Genomic DNA, 25,555 nt, shown 5'->3' with positions numbered 1-25,555 from the left:
CAGAGACATAGGCAGGGGGAGAAGCAGGCTCCATGCAGGGAGCCCGATGTGGGACTCAATCCCAGAACTCCGGGATCACACCCTGGGCCGAAGGCAGACATTCAACCATTGAGCCACCCCGGGGGGCCCAGTGAGATATACATTTTGACCCTCCTCCTGCCCAAAGCCAGGTGGTTATTTAGAAGCAGAGGGACATTGGTCATGTTTCTCACTTGGAGCATTAGGTCCTTTGATTAAGCAAAGGGGGAAAAGAGACTTCAATATGAGTTTAATTACTACAAGCTAAAAACTGCAAGCAGGTAATCAGCAAGCAGTGTATATTGGCCAGAGTGAGGCATTGAGGACTTGTGGTAACTATGGCAAACTAAAGACCATGTGTCCTGTCCTGCTCAGATTTATTTTTTAAAAACAAAGCAACACATTGTGCTTACCAAACAGAGGTGACTATGGCAACATTTAGGTTGCCAGTTTGCAGCCTCACTTTAATAGCCAATGTTTTAGAATTTTTGAGGCGTAAAATGTACACATAATTTTAAAAATGATTTACTGTTGGGCAATAACTTCTTTTTATATTTGTCCTTTCATGTCCTTATACTTTTTTGAAACTCTCAGAGGTTGTAGGGTCATAAGAACCCCAGACTACCTTAGGAAAGAATTAGTTACTATTAAGAGATGGGCCAAAAGAGAGGTGAGTTCACAGCCTTTGAAATTTCAGTCTGGCATTTTCATTCACCAGGAGACATGGGCTGAGGGTCAGTTTTGTGGATATTAAACTAAAGTGCTTCCCTGTTGATCCTTGAATGAAATAAAAGGCTGAAAGACAAGCACCACGAAAAAGTTAGAAATTGTGTGTAAAAGACTCTCAAGATCAGAGAGGCCAGTTGGTGAATATAGGCAGTCTGTTTCCACACAGAGGCCGCTTTGAGCTCTGTAGCTGTCAAGGCCCTGGTCTGAAACTACTTAGAAATGGGTACAGTGGTCCTGGACACTTTGGGTCTCCTCATCTTAGGGAGAGGGTTGAGCATCTGAGTTGTACGAAGTAGTTGCAAATTTTTAGTTGGACACATGGAGTTCTCTAGCTGATGTACAGGATATATTCAGGGGGCTGTGTGTGGATGCTGAGTAGCTAAAGGGGTGGACTGTGCCAGCCACAAAGCTGTTGTGTCCCAGATCCCTTCTATAGTCTGCTCTGTGGGTTGGGCCGAGACCCATCTCTACCCAGTCAGCTCTTAGGCTTTGTCACGAGGGGCATGAGCGGGAGACTGCAAGGCTGGGGGGAAAAGGAGTTGCTCTTCCCTATGTGCTTCTTGCTCCTGTCAACAATGTTCCACCCTTCTCTCCACAGCACCATCAACAGTTTGTTCCTATAGCAGCTGTGTCTAGCTGGCAGTTTGCCTGATGCCCACAGAAGCAGATTTCTCATGTCCCTCTCAGAGATGTGGACACCGGTTGGTCATTGTCCTCTCCTCTGAGGTCTTGGCCACACGCCACAGGGACACTCCTCCAAGATCAGAGACATGAACGCCACCTACCTGATGTCCCCTCCTGAGGAGTATGAGTTTCACCTTTGTGGGATCTCTCCTTGAAGCATTTACATTTTAGTAATTCCAGCCTCTTCCCTGTGCTCCTCCAGCTCTGGGGGTGTTTGCTGCTTCCTGTGGGTGTTCCTCCATGCCACTTCCATGATCTTTTTGCCTTTTCAGTTCTTCAATACCTAGTAAACAAATTCTTTATACTAAGGTCTCCTTGTGAAGTGAACCACTTTAGTTTCTATCTCCTGACTGGACCATGATTAATAAGATGAGCATTCAGAGTTAGGGAGTGATGAACAATGCAGAATTGCTTATGATTGCAATTCTGCATGTATCTATGCCTAGAGACATCTGGCTCCAGGGTAGTTCCTCTGTTAGGGGTATTAAGGATAAGCACAGAATACAGACTGGATTTTAGAATTCCTTGAGCAGACAAAACCACCTAAGCCACATAAGTTAAATTTAATTTAGCTTTTTGTCAAAACAAGTGCAACTTAACTTGGGCCACTTATTGTAAATGTCTCTGATAATCAGAAAATAAGCATAAGTCAGTCTATAGACTTGTTGAGTCACTATGTTGCACCTGAACCTAATGTAACATGGTGTGTCACCTATATTTCAATTTTAAAAAAATTGAGTTGTGCTGTAAGCAGAAAATACATACTAGATTTCACAGATCTATCATGAAAAAATGAAAAAAAAATCTCATTAATAAGGACTCCTGGGTGGCTCAGTTGATTAAGCAGCTTTGGCTCAAGTCATGATCTCAGGGTCTTGGGATTGAGTCTGGTCTCCAGCTCACTGCTCAGGGGAAGTCTGCTTCTCCTTCTGCCTTCCCCCCTACTGCCCCTGCTCTCATTCTCTCTCTCTCAAATACATAAATAAAATCTTTAAAAAATATCTTTAATAAATGTTGAAATCATAGTTTTGCCAAATAGGTTTAGCTAAAATGAGTTATTAAATTTACTTATATAAAGAAACTTGAGTCATCTTCCTAAAAAGGGTGATCACTACCATAAAGAAATTCTGTTTTAATAACTGACCATGCAAAGGTTAAACAACTTTCTCATTTTCATTTAATAAGCTATCCTGCAACATTCTGTTCTGAGCTTCATATTGGTTTTAAACTTGAAAGCTCCCAGCTTTTCAAGTTTGCACAATTAACTCTTAATAAATACTATTTATTGATTTGGTGGATTTAATTTTACCATCTCTGGGTTTTTGACAGGGGTGATGCTGGATGTTTGCCTGCCTTCCTTCCCATCTGCTGCTAACCTTAAGGGGGGTAGGTCAATTCTTCCTAGTAGGAATGCCCTCTACCCTGCTCAGCCTCAGGGCGCCAACAACCCCATCACCCCAGACAGGGAAGACATTTTTCTTTTCATCTCAGTGTAAAACCTATCTTCCCAGGTGATGCGTTCCATCCAATACAGACCTCTTTGCAGTGATTTAGAGTATAAAGACTCTCCAGATAAACACTCTACGTGCTAAAGTGTGAGTTTGTTGCCTGCCTGTAATAAGACAGTTGTACTAGAATATAGTGAACCAGTATCCAGATGCACTGTGTTATCAAGGCTTTAGGATATTAGGGGTTGGATGGACCATCCAGATTATGCTGGGTTCTCCCAGCCCAGAGAGATTGTCATTTTCACATTAAGTGTGAAGTAAAAACAGGTTTCCTTATTCCCACTCTTTCTGACCTGCTCATAGCAAACTATACATACCTTCAGAAGTACAGGCAATGTTATGGAGCAGTTTCAATTCATACTGGGAATATGTGCATTTATCCAGAGTAAGCAACAAATTCTGTAAGCCCAGTTCTGCTAGAAGTCAACTTTACATTCCCTAAAAGAATACTTAGCCCCTCATTCCCAACAGCATTCAGGTGAAAGGTGATCCCACCCCTATGCCAGAGAATACCAGGTGAACATTTGACTTTTACACACCCTATTTACAGGGTCACAGTGTTAATTTTCTCTAAGAGTAAAATCGTGTTCTACTACTTCTTACAGAGTGGCTGAGACCTTTAAATAACTTTTTTTTTTTTAGGGTTAAAGAATGAAGAAAAGTGTTATTCTCAAGACTGGCTATAGTTTGAGCCACCTAGTATGGGTTAAAGACAGAATTCCTTCCAGGAGGAGTCATTCTGCAATTTAGGTAAGTAATTGTAATGAGTGTGTGTACTGGGTTGAATGGGGTCCCCCAAATTTATGTTCACCAGAACCTCAGGATGTGACTTTACTTGGGAATAGGGTCTTTGCAGATATAATTATTTAAGATGAGGTGATAATGAATTAGAATGTAGACTAATTCAATAAATGGTGTCTGCATAAGAAGGGAAAACAGAGCCACAGGGAGAATGGTGTATGACAACAGAGGGAGACTTTGGAGTGTTGCCTGCAGAAACTGGAAGAGGCAAGAAAGGACTCTCCCTGGATCCTGGAAGAGGCATGGCCCTGCTCATACCTCAATTTTAGATGTCTACCCTCCAGAACCATGAGAGAATAAATGTTTATTGTCTAAAGCAACCCACTTGATCATCATTTGTTACAGCAGCCCTAGGAAACTAATATAATGTGTTGATTTAAAAATTTTTTTATTAGATTTCAATTTGCCAACATATAGCATAAATCCTAGTGCTCATCCCGTCAAGTGCCCCCCTCAGTGTCCATCACCCAGTAACCCCAATGCCACAGCCACTTCCCTTTCCACCACCCCTTGTTTGTTTCCCAGAGTTAGGAGTCTTTCATGTTCTGTCACCCTCACTGATATTTTCCCCTCATTTTTTCTCCTTTCCTCTTTATTCCCTTTCACTATTTTTTATATTCCCCAAATGAATGAGACCATATAATGTTTGTCCTTCTCCGATTGACTTACTTCACTTAGCATAATACCCTCCAGTTCCATCCACATTGAAGCAAATGGTGGGTATTCGTCATTTCTAATAGCTGAGTAATATTCCATTGTATACATAGACCACAGCTTCTTTATCCATTCATCTTTCAATGGACCCCGAGGCTCCTTCCACACTTTGGCTATTGTGGACATTGCTGCTAGAAACGTCGGGGTGCAGGTGTCCCGGCGTTTCACTGCATCTGTATCTTTGGGGTAAATCCTCAGCAGGGCAATTGCTGGATGTAGGGTAGTTCTATTTTTAACTCTTTGAGGAACCTCCACACAGTTTTCCAGAGAGGCTGTACCAGTTCACATTTCCACCAACAGTGCAGGAGGGTTCCCCTTTCTCCACATCCTCTCCAACATTTGTTGTTTCCTACCTTGTTCATTTTCCCCATTCTCACTGGTGTCAGGTGGTATCTCATTATGGTTTTCATTTGTATTTCCCTGAGGGCAAATGATGCAGAGCATCTTCTCATGTGCATGTTGGCCATGTCTATGTCTTCCTCTGTGAAATTTCTGCTCATATCTTCTGCCTATTTCATGATTGGATTGTTTGTTTCTTTGCTGTTGCTGTTGAGTTTAATAAGTTCTTTATAGGTCTTGGATACTAGCCCTTTATCTGATATGTCATTTGCAAATATCTTCTCTCATTCTGTACATTGTCTTTTAGTTTTGTTGACTGTTTCTTTTGCTGTGCAGAGGCTTTTTATCTTGATGAAGTCCCAATAATTCATTTTTGCTTTTGTTTCCCTGGCCTTCGTAGATGTATCTTGCAAAAAGTTGCTGTGGCCAAGTTTAAAAAGGGTGTTGCTTGTGTTCTCCTCTAGGATTTTGATGGATTCTTGTCTCACATTTAGATCGTTCATCCATTTTGAGTTTATCTTTGTGTCTGGTGTAAGAGAGTGGTCTAGAGTCATTCTTCTGCATGTGGATGTCCAATTTTCCCAGCACCATTTATTGAAGAGACTGTCCTTTTTCCAGTGGATAGTCTTTCCTGCTTTGTCGAATATTAGTTGACTATACAGTTGAGGGCCCATTTCTGGGTTCTCTATTCTCTTCCATTGATCTATGTGTCTGTTTTTGTGCCAGTACCACACTGTCTTGAGGACCACAATTTGTAGTACAACCTGAAATCTGGCATTGTGATACCCCCAGCTATGGTGGTCTTTTTTAAAATTCCCCCGGCTATTCAGGGACTTTTCTTATTCCACACAAATCTTTTTTTTAAGGATTTTATTTATTTATTCATGAGAGACACAGAAAGAGAAAGAGTGAGTCAGAGACACAGGCAGAGGGAGGAGCAGGCTCCATGCAGACAGCCCGATGTGGGACTTGATCCCGGGACTCCAGGACCATGCCCTGGGAAGAAGGCACGCACCAAACCGCTGAGCCACCCAGGGATCCCCTAATTCCACACAAATCTTAAGATGATTTGTTCCAACTCTCTGAAGAAACTCTATGGTATTTTGATAGGAATTGCATTGAATGTGTAAATTGCCCTGGGTAGCATTGACATTTTCACAATATTAATTCTTCCAATCCATGAGCATGGACTGTTTTTCCATCTCTTTGGATCTTCCTCAATTTCTTTCAGAAATGTTATGTAGTTTTTAGGGCCTAGATCCTTTACCTCTTTGGTTAGGTTTATTCCTATATATCTGATGCTTTTGGGTGCAATTGTAAAGGGGATTGACTCCTTAATTTCTTTTTCTTCAGTCTCATTGTTAGTGTATAGAAATGCCACTGATTTCTGGGCATTGCTTTAGTATCCTGCCACACTGCTGAATTGCTGTATGAGTTCTAGCAATCTTGGGGTGGAGTCTTTTGGGTTTTCCATGTACAGTATCATGTCATCTGCAAAGAGGGAGAGTTTGACTTCTTCTTTGCCAATTTGAATGCCTTTGATTTCTTTTTGTTGCCTGATTGATGAGGCTAGGGCTTCCAGTACTATGTTGAATAGCAGTGGTGGGAGTGGACATCCCTGTCATGCTCCTGATCTTAGGGGAAAGGCCCCCAGTGTTTCCTCATTGAGAATGATATTTGCTGTGGGCTTTTTGTAGATGGCTTTTAAGATGTTGAGGAATGTTCCCTCTATCCCTACACTCTGAAGAGTTTTGATCAGGAATGAATGCTGTATTTTGTCAAATGCTTTCTCTGCATCTATTGAGAGGATCATATGGTTCTTGTTTTTTTCTCTTCTTGATATGATCTATCATATCGTTGATTGCTTTGTGGATGTTGAACCAGCCTTGCATCCCGGGGATAAATCACACTTGATCATGGTGAATAATCTTCTTAATGTACTGTTGGATCCCACTGGCTAGTATCTTGTTGAGAATTTTTACATCCATGTTCGTCAGGGATATTGGTCTATAATTCTCCTTTTTGGTGGGTTCTTTGTCTGGTTTTGGAATTAAGGTGATGCTGGCCTCATAAAATGAGTTTGGAAGCATTCCATCCCTTTCTATATTTTGGAACAGCTTTAGAAGAATAGTATTGTTTCTTCTTTAACCGTTTGATAGAATTCCCCTGGGAAGCCATTTGGCCCTGGACTTTTGTGTCTTGAGAGGTTTTTGAGGACTGCTTCAGTTTTCTCCCTGGTTATTGGTCTGTTCAGGTGTTCTATTTCTTCCTGTTCCAGTTTTGGTAGTTTGTGGTTTTCCAGAAATGCATCCACTTCTTCTAGATTGCCTAATTTATTGGCGTATAGCTGCTCAGAATGAGTTTTTAAAATCGTTTTATTTCCTTGTTATCTGTGGTGATCTCTCCTTTCTCATTCATGATCTTATTAATTAGAGTTTTCTCTTTTGTTTTTAAGAAGGTTGGCTAATGGTTTATCTATCTTATTAATTCTTTCAAAGAATCAACTCCTGCTTTTGTTGATCTGTTCTACAGTTTTTTCTGGTCTCTATTTCATTGAGTTCTGTTCAAATCTTTATTAATTCTCTTCTTATGCTGGGTGTAGCTTTTATTTGCTGTTCTTTTCCAGTTCCTTTAGGTGCAAGGTTAGTCTGTGTATTTGACTTCATTCCAGTTTTTTGAGGGATGCTTGTATTGCAATGTATTTCCCTCTTAGGACTGCTTTTGCTATATTCCAAAGATTTTGAACAATTGTATCTTCATTCTCATTAGTTTCCATGAATCTTTTTTAATTCTTCTCTAATTTCCTGGTTGACCCTGCTCTTTAACCTCTCCGTGTTCAAGTTTCTTCCAAATTTCTTCATGTGATTGAGTTCAAGTTTCAAAGCATTATGGTCTGAAATTATGCAGGAGACAATCCCAATCTTTTGGTATCTGTTGCTACCTGATTTGTGACCCAGTATGTGGTCTATTCTGGAGAAAGTTCCATGTGCACTTGAGAAGAATGTATTCAGTTGTGTTTGGATATAAAGTTCTGTCAATATCTGTGAAATTTATCTGTTCCAGTGTATCATTTAAAGCTCTTGCTTCTTGGGGATGTTGTGCTTAGAATATCGGTCTTTTGCAGAAGGTACCGTGTTGAAGTCTCCCAGTATTAGTGTATTATTATCTAAGTATGTCTTTACTTTGGTTATTAATTGATTCATATACTTGGCAGCTCCCACATTAGGGGCATAAATATTCTTTTTTAAAGATTTTGTTCATTCATGAGACACACACACACACACACACACAGAGAGAGAGAGAGAGAGAGGCAGAGACATAGGCAGAGGGAGAAGCAGGCAGAGGGAGAAGCAGGCTCCATGCTGGGAGCCCAACATGGGACTTGATCCCAGGTCTCCAGGATCACGCCCTGGGCTGAAGGTGGTGCTAAACTGCTGAGCTACCCCGGCTGCCCTAGGGGCATAAATATTCATGATTGTTGGGTCCTCTTGTTGGATAGATCCTTTAAATATGATCTATTCATAGATCATCCCTCTTCATCTCTTACTACAGTCTTTGGGATAAACTTTAATTTATCTGATATGAGGATTGCTACCCCTGCTTTCTTTTGAGGACCATTTGAATGGTAAATGGTTCTTCAACCTTTCATTTTCAGGCTCTAGGTGTCCTTAGGTCTCAAATGAGTCTCTTGCAGACAGCAAATAGATGGGTCTTACTTTTTTATCGAGTCCAAAACCCTCCATCTTTTGATGGGATCATTAAGCCCTTTCATGTTCAGAGTTACTATTGAAAGATATGAGTTTAGTGTCATCGTAATACCTATTCAGTCCCTGTTTTTGTGGATTGTTTCTTTAGGCTTCCTCTTTTATGGAGTCCCCCTTAGTATTTCTTAAACAGCTGGTTTGGTGGTCACATATTCTTTCAGTTTCTGCCTATCTTGGAAACTCTTTATCTCTCCTTCTATTCTGAACGAGAGCCTTGCTGGATAAAGTATTCTTGGCTGCGTATTCTTCTCATTTAGGACCCTGAATATATCCTGCCAGCCCTTTCTGGTCTGCCAGGTCTCTGTGGAGAGGTCTGCTGCTAATCTAATATTTCTCCCCATATAAGTTAAGGATCTCTTGTGTTTTGCTGTTAAGGATCTTCTCTTTATCTTTGGAATTTGCAAGTTTCACTATTAAATGTCGAGGTGTTGAATGGTTTATATTTATTTTTTTGGGGGGGGAGCCTCTCTATCTTCTGGATCTGAATGCCAGTTTCCCTCCCCAGATTAGGGAAGTTCTCAGCTATGATTTGTTCAAATATGCTTTCTGGTCCTCTGTTCCTCTCAGCGCCCCCTTGGAACCCCAATTAAACGTAGATTTTTCCTTGGGAGGCTGTCATTTATTTCCCTTACCTTTCCTCATGGTCTTTTCATTGTTTTTCTCTTTTTTTCCTCAGCTTCCATCCTTGCCATAAACTTGTCTTCTATGTCACTCTTTCTTGTACTTCTTAACCCTCGTCGTTAAGATCTCCAGTTTGGATTGCATCTCATTTAATTGATTTTTAATTTCTGTTTGATTAGATTCATTTTTTTAAAAGATTTTATTTATTTATTTATGAGAGACAGAGAGTGAGAGAGAGAGAGAGAGAGAGAGAGTCAGAGACACAGGCAGAGGGAGAAGCAGGCTCCATGCAGGAAGCCTGAGGTGGGACTCGATCCCAGGTCTCCAGGATCACACCCTGGACTGAAGGCAGCACTAAACCGCTGAGCACCCGGGCTGCCCTCCGCTTGATTAGATTTAGATTCTGCAGTCATAAAGTCTCTTGAATCCTTTATGCTTTTTTCCAGATCCACCAGTAGCTTTATAATCGTGCTTCTGAACGGCTTCCTGTCATCGAATTGAATCCAAATTCTGTAAGTCTGTGGCAGGGAGTACTGTTTCTGATTCTTTCTTTTGTGGTGAGTTCTTCTTTCTAGTCATTTTGCTCAGTGCAGAGTGGCTAAAAATGAGTTGTACTGGAAAAAGGAAGAAAAGAAAGAAAAAAAAAGGACGTGTATCCTCTGGTTCTATATACCATAAATCCCTAGACTTCCCCTGGAGCTTTCCAGTATTGCTCAGTCAAGAACTTGCTGCCCCCTGTCCTTCCAGCTGGTCTTCTGGGGGAGGGGCCTGCTGTGCCGATTCTCAGGTGTGTACACTTGGGAGCTGCTCCCCCCCATGCCAGGTGCACGGCTCAGTGGGAGCTATTTAGCCCTTGAGGCATCTATTCCCTGGCAGCCCCGCTCCATCCCAGGCACAGGGTGACACCAGGAGGAACGACAACACTGGCAGCAGCCAGCTCTCCAGCCCTGGAGTCAGCTCCCGCAGTAACTACCGCAGCTCCCAGTCTGCACTGGCCTGGATGCTTCCAGGGCTGGGGGAGCTGGTCTGCACAGCTCGGGGGTCCTGGTGGCAGAAGCTTCCCGCTGTCCTGGGCCCTCCCCGCCTCCTCCTGTTCCAGGGGGAGCACAGGATCCTGGGCTGTGTCCCCCGGCGCCCTGGGATCCAGGGCCACGCAGCCCCCTCTGCCCAGGGCCCCCTCCTGAGCTGCTCCCGGGGCCCCGCCGGGCGCTCCAGCCCTTTACCGCGCTCAGCCCGCGGAGTGCGGTGCGCTCGCCCCCGGGCGTACGTCTTTTGCTAGTGACCCCGGGAGACCTGGGGCTCCACGGCCCCTCCTGGGGTTCTGCCCGAGTTCTCTGCTCAGTGCCTTTCCGTCTGGGAAGAATCCGGTGCAGATTTTTTAAGTTCCTGCTTCTTCGGGGCTGGGCTTCCCTCTCCCCGAGGCTCTCGCTGCAGCCTTAGCCTGACTCCTTGCAGGGACCCCTCCCCCACTTGATACTTTTTATTTTTATTTTTTTCCTGCCTTCCTACCTTGTTAGAAGCACAAACTGTTCTGTTTGTAGTGTTCCAGCTGTTCTCTCTTTATCTCTCAGGTTGAATTTGTAGGTTTTCAGGATGATTTGAAAGGTATCTAGGTAAGTTGGTGGGGACAGGTGACTTCGGGACCCTACTCCTCCACCATCTTGCCCCCCCCCCCATTGTGTTGATTTTGAAGATAATGTCCCCTTGGGAGTAGTTTAGTTTAGTTTTTTTTTTTTAATAAAACTTGGAACTTAAGTGGTTTTAAAAGTTTAAAAATACAAATAAGAAATATACAAAAAACAAAACAAAACAAAAAGTTTAAAAGTAGAGCTCCGAATAGTAAGACAGGAATTTTGAAGGTTTCTTTTGCTGGTGATTCAATGAGGAAGGTGAGAGTTCAGGCAGAGGAAAATGTGGAGGGACAGGTGAGCACAGGAAGATAAATGCCAAGAGAAAATCTTAGGGTTCACTTTCTCCTGGAATACTCCCTGACTTAGGATACAAAAGTAATGCTTTTTAGTTAATGAACTAAAAACTGAAGAGTTATGATATCATGCTCTCATGTCAATGATCAGAATCAAGGATATGCCATTGAAAAGAAACTAGCAAACCAAAGTTGCTAACTCCAAGTATTATGGGACCATGTACTACACAACCATGTCTAGAGGGGGAAAATGTCTGGCCAGACCATCTGTGTTCCTTCTCTTTGTCTGAGTGTGTTTGCTGCAGAAGAGATATTGTTACACAAGTGAAATGAAATAGAAGGCATGAATCTCTCTTTCTATGTACTTATTGCATGTTCTGTCAGAGTCCTTGACTCAAGTCTAAACTGACTCATCTGGGCCCTTAGGTAGGAAGAGTAATGGCCCCACAAATGTGTCCATGACCTAGTACCCAGGAACTGTGAATATTACTTTACATGTCAAAAGGGACTTTACAGATGTGATTAGAGTTGTGGACCTTGACATGGGGAGATTATACTGGATTATATCCAGATGGGCTCAATCTAATCATGCAAGTCCTTTAAAGTAGAGTAACTTTTCAGCTGTGGTTAGAAAGATGCAACATTGCTGGCGTTGAAGTTGGAGGAGAGCCATGACCCCACAAATGTGGGCAACTTCTAGAATCAGGAAAAAACAAAACAAAATAAAACAAACAAAAAAGCATTTTTCCTATATTAGTCTGCTGAGGCTGCCATAACAAAATACCATAGACTGAGTGGCTTATACAACATAAATTTATTTCTCACAGTTCTGAAGCCTAGAAGCCTAAGATAAAGGTGGCTGCCAGTTAGGTTCCTGGCTTATAGGTGGTGTCTTTTCATTCTGTCCCCATTTGGCCTTTCCTGGGCATGTGTGCATAAGGTGAGAGATCTCTTCTTCCCTTCCTCTTCTTATCAGGTCACCAATCCTATTGGATTAGGAACCCACCCTTATGATCTCATTTAACTCTGCCTTCTTAAAGGTCTATCTCCAAATACAGTCACATCGGGAGTTAGGGCTTCAATATATGAATTTGGAGGGAACACAGTTGAGTCCTTATCATTCCATAAAGGAGCCCTATTCACACCTTGATTTTAATCCAATGTTTTTAAATTTTTTTAATTTTTATTTTTTAGATTTTATTTGACAGAGAAGAGGGGGAGAGAGAGAGAGAACAAGCACACAAGCAGGAAGAGTGACAGGTAGAGAGAGAGAAGGAGAAGCAGGCTCCCCACTGATCTAGGAGCCCAATGTGGGTCTCAATCTCAGGACCCCAGGATCATGGCTTGACCTGAAGGCAGACACTTAACCAACTTAGCCACCCAGGTGCCCTAGCCCAGTGTTTAGCCACTTTGTTTGTGGTCATTTGTTATAGCAGCATTAGAAAACTAATACAGACTCCTATCCATCTATTTGGCATCCTTTCATCTTTCATAGACTGTGTTTGCAAAGCAAACTGAATTACAATGTGCCAGGCATTGCATTATACAAAAAGTGCTCCTTGTCCTTAAGCACCTACGGGGGCTGTGATTATCCTTACTATGGATCAGTACTATAAGCCCTTGGAGGGTGAAGATTCTGTTGGTCATGACTCTGCTGGTTCAGTCTAGTGCCTAAAACATAGTAGATACTCAGTAAGAATTTGTCAAATAGAACAAGGAAGGAGATTGATGTTCAAAGAGATCAGAAAGGATGGCTTTCTCAGGATCATGGGATGATATGGATCCAAACCATGTAAATGGAGATCATACATTTTCTACAAGATGTAAGCCCTCAAATTGCAGTACATACATATAAAGCAAGAAAAGATATATTCAGTCAGTTCCCATTGTTGCAGATTGTTTTCATGCACTATTTCATGTAGGTCTTGAGAGGAAGACATTAACAGTATTCACTAGATGGATGAGGAATCCAAAGCTCAGAGAGGTTAATAAATGTTCTCAAAGTTTTGTGAATTGTTGTGGCAAAAATTATTTCAAAACCCAAGTCTTTTAGGCTTTTGCAAAGTCAACATTTTTCCAACTGCCTCACCCTGGAAATATATTATTTATTTTCATTTGTCTGCGTTCATGAGTTGCCTAGGAAGGCAGGATCTATTGTTCTTTTTAGATCTTCTGACTGTTCATTGCAACCATGATTTTTTTTTTGAAGGCAGGAGCTACATCTCCTTCTTTTCTTTTACTCCCTGTGGCAGCCCATTCCATGTAGCATATCACACATGCAGATTCTATTATTAACTGGCAGCAGACTTCCAGCTTCTGGATCTCAGAGGTATGCTTATACTAATTAGAGCTATTTCAAAATTTTAGAACAGCTGGAAGTATTTTGTTCTCAAGAGTCACTCAGTGAAGACATTTTGTGTGTGTGTGTGCTTGTTATTCAAGAGATGCGATGTAGGGGCTAGAACAAAATCTACCTGGAGGCACTGTGTATGGCCTGGTGGTTAAATGCATGGGCTCTAAAGTCAGGCAGATTTGGCTTTGGATTTCTGGATTGCCATTCACTAGCTGTTGGGCTTTGGCAAGTTATACCACCTCTCTGCACCTCAGTTCCACACCTATAATCATTGTTATTTCCCAGGTTTGTTTGCTTTTGCTTTGTTTTTGTCCTCTTTTGGGTACAGATGAAGCAAAATGAATCTGATAAATCCAAAGAGTAATGTATGATGGATCTAGAAACCAGAAGATATGGATGGGCAAGGGGAATGGATGTCTGAAACCAGTGGGATAAGATAAATAAGTGTTTGATGCAGAGACCTCCTCGAGATTTTGATAATGTTGGAGAAGTAGCTTTTACTTGAAAAGCAAACTAGAGAGGTGGAAGAGAATGCATTCTGGATGGTGCTGAATGCTATGTGTGTATGGAAGATCTGATTGTGTGCTTACGTAGTATGCATTCTTCCCTCCTCTTATTAACAAGCTCTCATTTTGTTCTGATTTTGGCTGACTGTTTTTGTGAGGTGCGGGACTCCCCTCAGACCCCTGGGGGTGCATTTCTCCACATCCTTGCCAACACTCGTTATTTCTTACCCTTTTGGCCGAGGCTGTTCTAATAGGTATTCACTCAATAAGCAGCACAGAATAGCTACACTCAAAGGGATTCTCTTGCTTTTCAGACTCACTTTAGAACCTTAAAAGATGTCTTGATATTTTTTTCTTAGCAGTTTTATGTATGCCATACTGAGAGATCATCTATCTACCTAGGAATTGGAGAGCCTGAAGAAGGCAGTGTAGAGAAAACTTGGAAAATAGAGGAGAATGTGGTGGGGGAAGTGACAAGAAGGGGAGAATGAAAAGAAGGGTCAAAGATGGAAAGGCAAAAAGAGAGAAAGTAGAGCAGAGAAGAACATGCAAGAACTGGGAAATGATGACTTCTTGACTTTCCTGTAGATTGCCAGACCCTTGCTCCTGGGACTGTGACGTTCCTGTCCTTGGAATTTGGGAGACAACCTGAATCTTTAGAAACATCCCCATATTTACTTGTTCAGGCATCTCAACTTAATTCCTATTATTTCTCACAAAAAGGACTTTCTGGATACTCCATCAGCTCACTTTGGGGACTAAGTAGACTGGCCTTCTTTTCAGGTGGTTGGCTCTCTACTTTCTTTTAAGACACATAGGACTGTAGTCAACAAAAAAATGTAGGGGCTTTCCAAGTCCTGGCCACAGTGTATAATCTCAAATTCATAGTCCAGTTTAGAAAAAAAATACCCAGTGAAGATTGCTAAAGAGTAGACATCGTTTCAGTTGTTCTAAATTTTTACTCCCTGATTAAACCACAACTAAAGAAAGTAAGGTTCTGGGTGGCATCATTCAGGTTCCTCCTAATATTTATTTTGCTACATAGCATGTTGATTTGATGCTACCAATCTATACCTGTGTATTTTTTACTTAAATAAGAAATAGGGTCTATGTGGTTGATGGGTACCTTGCTTATTATTGTGGGTTCGATTGTACCTCCCCATTCATATGTTAGAGTGCTAACTCTGAGCACCTCAGAATGTGACCTTATTTAGAAATATGATAATTGCAGATGTAACCAGTTAAATTAATATGAAATCATTAGGGTGGACCCTAATCCAATATGCCTGGTATCCCTATAAAAAAAAGTGAAATTTGGACACATATAAAAATGGAGGCAGAAATTGGGGCTATATATCTACAAGGCAAGGAACACCAAAGATTGTCCACAAAGTACAAGAAGCTAGGCAAGAGGCAAAGGACATTCTTCCTCACAATTGTAAGAAGGAAGCAACCTTGCCAATACTTCAATTTAGGACTTCTGGCCTCCAGAGCCATGACACAAGAAATTTCTGTTATTTAGTACCCACTTTGTGGGTACTTTGTTAGAGCTCCCCTAGCAAACTAAGACTGTGAGTCCAACACTGGCTCTTTACACAGGGATGGCTAATGGTGGTCTCTAGTAGAGACTACACATGCATATTGCTGTGCTCAGTCTCAAGTGTTCATGATGACAACTTCTCATGACCTGTTCAACTTGAGCTTAAGTACAGTCGTGAGTGTACTTAATATTGCATTACTGCCACTCACTCACTAGGAAAGAATGGCTCAGGTGTGACAAAAAAAGCATCAATCACTCACCTGAAAACTTTTATTCATTTAGAAATGCCAATGGGAGGCTGCCATCTAGAAAAAATCCAGTCATGCTTGAAGTGGGGCCTGTTCAAGAAAATGGTTGAAAGGTCACCAGATTTCTCAGTGGGTTATTTCCCACTCTTTGATTTTTATCCAATAGTCAGAGTAGACTTTTTCTATCTTCTCACATAAATACATGGCAAAATAATTCTTTGCACTAGAGAGGGACTTCCAGCAGCCCTCAGAGGGTCAGGGGCTTGGACTTCCTATCACAGTAGAACACAGCCCTCAGCGTGCCCCTGGTGTGGAAGAAGTATACTGCTCTCACATCTTGTGATAAGGGCAGACCCAGCCATGTTCCTGGGTGGTATAATCTGTGGTCTCAGCCAACCACTATACTGCTCCTCCAGTGCCTTCCATGCAGTGGACATTTTTGGTTACTTTTCTTAGGGTGGGCCTTAATTCAATTTGACTACAGTCCTTAGAAGAAGAAGAAGAAATTAGGACATAGATGCACAGAGGGAAGACCATGTGAAGACACAGGGAGAAGATGGCCATCTACAGGCCAAAGTAAAAAAAATAAATTTCTGTTGTTTAAGTCACCCATCTGAGGCACTTTATTATGGCAGCCCTAACAAAGTGATAGAGTGCAAATCAACCAGTAGCTTTAAGGAGTAGGGTTTTAACTGGTTCTTATCAATTAGGGTATTCATATTCCCATGAAAGCAGTGGCTGGTTTACTTGTGAGAGTAATAGATTGAGTTTTTGACTTTAATTTTCACTTGTATTTACACCTTTGTTATGTCTTCATTGTGTGCAGAATGTACTTTCCTGTCCCTTGATGGTGGTCTTAGTCATGTGACTTCTTTGACCAGTAGCTTTGTGGGTAGAATTAACAGGAGATCAGTTTCAAGCAGAGGTCTTAAGAAACTTTCTGTTTTCACTTCCCCTCTTGAACCCCTGTCATTTCCATAACAATAATGAATTCAGCTAACCTCAGATCCTAGGAGAATCAAGGACAGTGAGGCAAAATCTCCCTAGCTTGAAGTAGAGCCACCTAGGCCATCCCAGCCTAAATCATCAGTACACCCCTACCCAGCCTATAAGCATGTCAATGAGCCCAGATGACATTAGCAGAAGTTCTAGACAACCATCAAACACATGAGTAATACTTAATATTAAATGGCAAGAGATTCTGTAGTTGTTACACAGCATCTGTCCAATAGTTAACTGATACAATGAACATGTGACCTGAGATGCTCAATCAAAATTGAAGAAGTTTTTTTTTTTCAGTGCTGGGAAAAGTCAGAAAGTTTTTTCTCTCTGAGATAATGTGGCCATGGAGTTTTGGCTGTGATACTCAGATTGTAGATGATACTAAGGAGATAGAACAGAGAAATGAAAGGAAATTGTGTTCTTATTGGTGTTTTTGAGCCATGGATCAAGCTATATATAAGTCTTGGATTACCTCTGAATTTCCCAATTATATGAACAAAGAAACTCCCTTGTTGTTAGATTTTTCCATTACTCCAAAAATGCGGATACAGAACTTCTGATTTCAGCTCCAACATGTAAGGACCTTGGAAGTAATCCTATACTTACAGTGCGAAAAATTCTGAACAAATTGAAAATAAACAAAATTTTCTTGGAACCATCAAGGATTTGAGATCAGAAGGGAATCCACCACCCCAAAATATAGAGAGATAGTAAATAAAGAAGCTTCTCACCTGGAGCAGAAGCCACTGGAGCCATAAATAGGTAGGAACAATTAAGTGATGATTTTTATGAGTTGCTGGAGGCTGAGGGTGGACTAGCTAGAAGGTGAAAAACTACTGGAGTCTAAGGTCTTAGGGAACCCACCGCACCCTTGTGGATCTACTTCCAGGAACTCCACCAGGATCTTAATGGTGAAGATCCAAGAAAGATCCCTCATGGCTGTGGCAGAAGGAGAGGAGAAGTAAACCTTGTGAGATATGCCCAGAGAGTCCTCCATAGCAAATGCTTACTCTCAAAACCCAAAAGGAAGAATTCTGCCAGAATATGAGGGGAGGAAGAGAAGCTAAATAACACTTGTGAAAGTCAGGGCACAGGAACATGGGCCTACTAACATTTTTGTGTGTGTGCAGATTTATTTGTTTATTTTAGTGGGGGAGGCAGGGGCAGAGAGAGAGTCTCAGACTCCCCACTGAGCACGGAGCCAGAAGTGGGACTCGATCCCAGATCCCAAGACCATGACCTGAGCCAAAATCAAGAGTTAGATGTCCAACTGATTGAGCCACCCAAGCACCCCAACATAGACCAATTAAAAGCCTGAGATTTAATCCAACAATTATGGCATGCTTTGTCACCACATCAATAGGACTCTAGTCTAACAACACTGGATTATAGCCAAGAAAGCTTCAAGGCAGAGATTCTATTTAAGGAGCCCAAAGGCAGCAAGAGAGACAAAAACAAAAACATTAGACATTTGAAGTCTCTGACATCTACAGTTACAACAAACATTAAACACAGCCGAACTCTTAGATGAACAAAAAACCTTACACTAAAGGTTTTACCTCAGTACTTATTACCCAATTCATCATGCCTGGCTTTTAATAAAGTATTACAAGCCACCATAAAAGGCAAGAAAAAAAAAAAAAAAAACAGAGCCTGAAGAGGAAAAAGAAGCATTAGAACCAGACTCAGATATGACACAGATTTTAAAATGGTTAGACAGGGAATTAAAAATAACTATGATTAATATGTTAAAGTCTGTAATGGAAAAAAGTAGACAACACATAAGAACAGAGGGATAATGTAAGCAGAGAGAAGGAAACTATAAAAAATAATCAAAAGGAAATCTTACAAATAAAAAGCACTGTAATAGAAATGAAGAAAACCTTTGATGGGCTCATCAGTATACTCACAATAGCCAAGGAAAGAAGCAGAGGTTAAAGATAGACCAATAGAAAGTTCCCAAAATTGAAATATTTGCAAAAAGAAGGCAGAACAAGATATCCTAGAACTGTGGGGAAATTTCAAAATATGTAGCATATAAACAGTTGGAATACCAAAAGAAGAAAGACAATGAAGATAAAAAATCGGAAGTAATAATGACAAAGAATTTTCCAAAATTAATGACAAACAAAACTAGAGATGCAGGAAGCTCAGACAACACCAAGATAAATACCAAAGAAATCTACACTTAGGTATATAATATTAAAACTACATGAAAGCAATGAAAAATCTGGAGAGAAGATGGGGGTGTGAGAAGGACCTTGTCTCTGGAGAAACAAGGAGAAGTACAGACAACTTCTTATAAGAAACCCTGCAAGACAGCAGAAAGTGGAGTGAAATATTTTAAATGTTGTAAGAAAAATGTGTAGAATTCTTTGTGTGTGTGTCTCACATATTTGAGTTTATTTTTTTCCTGCTTTTCTTTTTTTTAATAATAAATTTATTTTTATTGGTGTTCAATTTGCCAACATACAGAAAACACTCGGTGCTCATCCCGTCAAGTGCCCCCCTCAGTGCCCGTCACCCATTCACCCCCAGCCCCCGCTCTCCTCCCCTTCCACCACCCCTAGTTCGTTTCCCAGAGTTAGGAGTCTTCATGTTCTGTCTCCCTTTCTGATATTTCCTACCCATTCCTTCTCCCTTCCCTTATATTCCCTTTCACTATTATTTATATTCCCCAAATGAATGAGACCATATAATGTTTGTCCTTCTCTGATCGACTCATTTCACTCAGCATAATACCCTCCAGTTCCATCCACGTTGAAGCAAATGGTGGGTATTTGTCATTTCTAATGGCTGAGTATTATTCCATTGTATACATAGACCACATCTTCTTTATCCATTCATCTTTCGATGGACACTGAGGCTCCTTTCACAGTTTGGCTATTGTGGACATTGCTGCTATAAACATTGGGGTGCAGGTGTCCCGGCATTTCATTGCATCTGTATCTTTGGGGTAAGTCCCCAGCAGTATATCCAGCCAAATTATCTTCCAAAAGTGAGAGAGAAATAAAGATTTCCCAGTAAAACAAGAATGGAGGGAATTCATTGCCAGCACACCTGTCCACAAAGAAATGTTTTAAAAAGTTCTTCATGTCTCCCTTTCTGATATTTCCCACACATTTCTTCGTAAAGACTGCTAACTCTGGGAAATGAACTAGGGGTGGTAGAAGGGGAGGAGGGCGGGGGGTGGGAGTGAATGGGTGACGGGCACTGGGGGTTATTCTGTATGTTAGTAAATTGAACACCAATAAAAAATAAATAAAAAAAAAAAGAAAATATCAATGAGGGTGACAAAATATGAGCAACTCCTAACTCTGGGAAACGTACAAGGGGTAGTGGAAAGGGAGGTGGGCGGGAGGTTGGGGGACTGGGTGATGGGCACTGAGCGGGGCACTTGGTGGGATAAGCACTGGGAGTTATGCTATATGTTGGCAAATTGAACTCCAATAAAAAAAAATAAAACTCTTAGGTGAAAAAAAAAAAAGTTCTTCATGGAGAAAGAAAGTTATAGAGATCAGAAATTTGAATCTTTATAAAGAGAGGAAGAACAGCATAGAAAGAATACAAGAAAGTAAAATTCTTTAAGATTATATTTCTCATTCATTTTTCTCCATTTTCACCTACCCTTATGCCCAGCCTCTGGCAACTACCAGTCTGTTCTCTGTGACTATAAGTTCACCTATTTTTTGGGAATCCAAATATAGGTGAGATCACATAGTAGTTCTCTATTTCTGCCTGACTTATTTCACTTAGCATAATACCCTCCAGGTCCATCCATTTTTCTCAAATGTCAGGATTTCCTTCCTTTTTATGACTGACTAATATATATATGGCACATCTTCTTTATTCATTCATCCATCAATGGATAGTTAGGTTGTTTCCATGTCATGATTGTTGTTAAGTAATGCTGCAGTGAGCATGGGAGTGCAGATATTTTTCAAAACAGTTAATTAATTCCCTCCAGATAAATACCAGAAGTGGAATTGTGGATCATATGGTAGTTATATATTTAATATTTTAAGGGTCTTCCATACTGTTTTCAATAGTGGCTGCATCACCTTACATTCTTACCAATTGTGCACAGGGGTCCCCTTTTCTCCACATCCTCATCAACTCTTATTATTTCTTTTCTTTTTGATGATGACCATTTTAACAGAGGTGAAGTGATATCTCACTGTGGTTTTGATCTACATATCCCTGATGATTAGTGATGTTGAGCACTGTTTCATATACCTGCTGTTTATCTGTATGTCTTCTTTGGAAAAATGTCTATTCAAATTCTCTACCCATTTTTAATCAGATTGTTTGTTTCGTATTAAGTTGCACAAGTTCTTTATATATTTTGGATATTTGAGCCTTATCAGATACATGATTTGCAAATATTTTCTCCCATTCTGCAGGTTGCCTTATTTTGTTGTGATTTTCTTTGCTTTATCCAGAGGCTTTTAAGTTTTGTGTAGTTCTTATTTTTCTTATTCTTTTTTTAAAAAAGATTTTATTTATTTATTCATGACACAGAGAGACACAGAGAGAGAAAGAGAGGCAGAGACATAGGCAGAGAGAGAAGCAGGCTCCCCATGGGGAGCCTGATGTGGAACTTGATCCCAGGACTGCAGGATCACGTCCTGAGCCAAAGGCAGACACTGAGCCACCCAGGTGCTCCCCTATTTTTCTTATTTTTAATTGATCTAAAAGATAACTGTTTAAAGTAATAATAACAATGTATTGAGTGATTGTAACATATGGATACATGAAAAGAATGACAACAATGCCAGAAAGGATGAGAGGGAAGAGCTGGGAACACTCTGTTGTTCTAAGGTAGCTGCACTACATATGAACTTGATATAGTGTTATTTGAAGGTGAGCTTAGATTAGTTGTAAATGTATATTGCAAACTGTAGGACAACCATTAATTTTTTTTGATGAAGTGTAATTTGTATGCTAAGAGAGGAAACAAAATGGAATCATAAAATGTTCAATTTAAACTGGAGAAAGGAGGAAAGAGAAGAAAGAAAAGAAACAAAGAGTAAATATGTTGAACAGAAAATTGTTACAAACATGGTAGATATTAATCTAACTATATCAATAATCAATAAATGTGAGTAGTCTAAATACCCAAATGAAAATACCAAGATTGTCAGTGTGGATCGAAAAACCAAACTCAAATATACCTTGTCTACTAGAAACCCTCTTTAAGGATAAAGACTTGGATTGGTTGAAAGTAAAGGGATAGAGAAAGATATACCATACCACACTAAAACAAGAAAACTGGCAACTACATTAATTTCTGACAAAACTGACTTCAGAACAAGGAAAGTTATCAGAGATAAATTGGGGGGGGTGGATTACAGAATAATAAAGGGCTGAATTCTCCAGAAAATGTAACAATTCTAAATGTGTATGCACCAGCAATACAGCATCAAACTATGTGAGGCAAAACTAATAGAACTTCAAGGAGAAACAGACACATCCACTATTATAGTTAGTGACTTCAACATCCCTCTTTCAGTAATTGATAAACAAAGCAAGCAGAAAATCAGTAAGAATATAGTTGATCTGAACAGCACTATCAATCAATTTGACGTTTATAGAATACTCAATCCAACAATAGCAGAATACACATTCTTCTCAAACTCCCATGGCTCTTTCCCCAAAACTGACCACATTCTGTGTCGTAAATCACACCTTAACAAATTTAAAAGAATAGAAATCATATGAAGTATGTTCTCAGACCACAATGGAATTAAACTAGAAATTAATAACAGAAAGATGGCTGGAAAAATCTTAAAATAGTTGGAAATTTTTAAAAAGTACTTCTAAATAACACACAGTTCAAAGAAGTCTCAAAAGAAACTATAAATATGAAGAATGAAAAACAAAGTATAACTTATCAAAAATACATACTCCTCACTGCCCATCAAGTTAGATTCCCAGAGAGTTGCTTGTGAGAGATACTTCTTTTATCTGTTTGTCTATCTATCATCTATCTATCTGTCTATCTATCTATCTATCTATCTATCTATCTATCTATCATCTATCTATCCATCTATCTATTTTTTAAGTAATCTCTATGCCCTTTGTGTGGCTCGAGCTAACTACTGTGAGATTGAGTCACATGCTGTACCAACTGAGCCAGCCAGGTGCCCCAGGAAAGATACTTCAATGAAACGGTACTTAATCTAAATGTAAGGATATGATTCAATCAAAGACATGATAAGACCCCTCCAAGATGGCTAAGGGCATTCAGACAGGCTTTGATGGGTCTTAGGAGTAGGTACACTGTAGCTGAAGACTTCAGAGAGCTCTTGGAGAGTGAAGGAACGCATCTAGCTTGTTCCATACAGAACGTTCAAATGCTGTCTGTTTTTGATTATAAACACCCCAGCAAAGCTGTAAAACTTTTCAGATCATAAATTTAAAATATTCTAAAAATGACATCGCGTTCCTCAAAAGATCTGAGCCTCTGGTTGGCTAGTCCCCACTTGGGAATTTTGTAGTTTAAATTGGGCTTACTAGTAAGTGCTGGCACAAAGCGTAAGGATGCATCATAGTTTAGCTTTGACTTCAATATTGGGCTGTAATCTACTATTTGGTTTTGCCTTATCTCAATTTTTGAAGTCTAACTAGCCTAATTTGTCTATTTCACCACTCTATTTTGCAACCTGATCTTCTATTTGATCAATGATCATCTGATTGCACAAGGAACACATATCTAATTGGAAACAATGCCAGGAACAGGAAAAGACATGTCCTTTAGATTGATCTTTAATATTTGAATATTTATTTCCAAACATAGGCATTTTAGCATAACTTAGAGTGAAAAAGTCTCCAAATTTTGGAATTCTGTTATTTAGCTAAAGTATATGTTTATTATTTTAAGACTAAAGTGTTATACTAATTAATGGTAATTGTGAGGCATTACATCTATGTATAAAAGTAATTAGTGTCTTCAAGTATTTTAACAGGAAAGAGATAAATAATTATTATGAAGTTTTAAAAAGAGAAGGTACTACTAGCTAAATTACTTTAATATATGACCAGCCATCTCATCCTTCCTGAGCAGACAAATGTTAATAAAAGTTTGAATAATATTTGTAATTGGTCTGCTTGAGCTGCCATAACAGGATACTAAAGATAGTGTGAATTAAACAACAGAAATTTATTTATTTCTCACAGTTCTGGAGCTGAAAAGCCAAGATCAAAGCACCAGAATAATTGGCTTCTAGTGAGCCCTCTCTACCTGGCTTGGAGATGGGCATCTGCTCATGTGTCCTCTGTGCCCATGCTCCTGGTGACTCTTGCTGATCTTATAAGGACATCAGTACTATTGGATTAGGGTCTCATTCATTACCTCATCTTAACCATAATCACTTTCTTAAAGATCCTATATTCAAATATAGTCATCTTGGGGTTTAGAGCTTCAACATAGGAAGTTGGAGGGAGGGACACAATTCAGTTCATAACAATAATGATAAGGTAAAACAATAAATAATGTAAGTGATATACTAACATCCATAGCATTAAATAAGATTAACTTTGTGAACTATACTATTTTTCAGCTATTTCATGCCACATGAGGTATCAGAAAAGTCTTATGTGGAACTTCTTCAAATCTTATGATGTTAAAAGCAGAACTTCAACTTTGCTACCTTAAGATTCCACAAGGAAGAAAAAGATTCAAAACCCTGTAATAAACCATCTTCACTCAAAATGTAATTTTAAAAAAGAGAGAGAATGAAGAAAAATACTTTGAAGACTGTAAATAAAAATACCAAGTAACAGAATTCCAAGTGCTTTACGAAAACAACTCTTTATAATTTTTAGTTAATAGGAGCTTAAGGTTAAAGCAAAAATAGTTCACAGTAGTTGTTTTGGATGGAATTCATTCTCAGTAATAGAAGAAGCTATGGATCCTATGTGCAATGTTGTTTTTAAAAATTGGTTTTAAAAATATTTTACTATTCAAAAGGGGTCATAATATTATTTAATGTGCCATTTCTGTACCTTGCATCAGGCATTTGGATATATAGGATCACAGTCCCTTCTTACATTTGATAGCAATGGTGAATGGTTTACTAAAGATTTTCAGTTTCTGCTAGTTAACATATGAATCTGCTGAAGAACTACTTATAAAATAGAAATTTGATGAAGGAAAGGCCCTGCAACCAGTGATGGAACATACGTGGCCAAGGTCAGGAGTGACGAGGAGCTCACAAGCATGCCAAGTTTTATTCACATCCTCCAGTTGTGTGTTCAAAAAGCAGTAAAGCAGTGTAATGAAGGGAGTTACTGGTCAGTTGTAGACAGATTGTGGGCCATGTCCACCGTCTTCTTTAATCGCAGGCAGACTACAAAATGTGCAAGAGATTACAGGACTCTTGTTGAGTTTTAAGAGTTTATGTATAATTTGCATGACAGTGTTTTATCATGAGTCTTGCAAATATTTTCTCCTAGTCTGTGGTTTGTTTTCTCATTCTTTTGACAGTGTCTTTTGCAGAGCAGACGTTTTTGATTTTAAGGAAGTTCAACTTATCAAGTATTTTTTTCATAGAATATACATTTGATATTATATCTAAAAAGTCATACCCATAACCAAGATCACCTAGATTTTCTTCTATTTTATCTTTTAAGAGTTTTATTTCCTTTTTACTTAAGTCAAGGATCAATTTTGAGCTATTTTTTGCAAAGAGTGTGAGATTTATATCTAGATTTCTTTTTCTTTCTCTCTCTCTTTCTTTTTTTCATGTGGATGTCCAGTTGTTGCAGCACCATTTGGTGAAAAGACTATCTTTAGTCCATTT

At 39.8% G+C, this 25,555-nt stretch overlaps 1 long non-coding RNA gene across 1 annotated transcript; it reads left to right on the top strand.

The window, feature by feature from the left end:
• The first annotated feature begins 550 nt into the window (after nt 1–550).
• On the top strand, nt 551–24,521 carry LOC144298782 (uncharacterized). Its single transcript, XR_013365663.1, has 5 exons — nt 551–688; nt 1,346–1,552; nt 2,761–2,817; nt 3,582–3,689; nt 24,314–24,521. It is a non-coding gene; the product is annotated as an uncharacterized LOC144298782 (long non-coding RNA).
• Nucleotides 24,522–25,555: the final 1,034 nt, after the last annotated feature.

This window comes from Canis aureus, chromosome 26 (assembly GCF_053574225.1).
Source record: "Canis aureus isolate CA01 chromosome 26, VMU_Caureus_v.1.0, whole genome shotgun sequence".
Lineage (NCBI taxonomy): Eukaryota > Metazoa > Chordata > Mammalia > Carnivora > Canidae > Canis > Canis aureus.
Note: the sequence above shows the minus strand (reverse complement) of the source record. Positions and strands in the feature narration are given on the sequence as shown.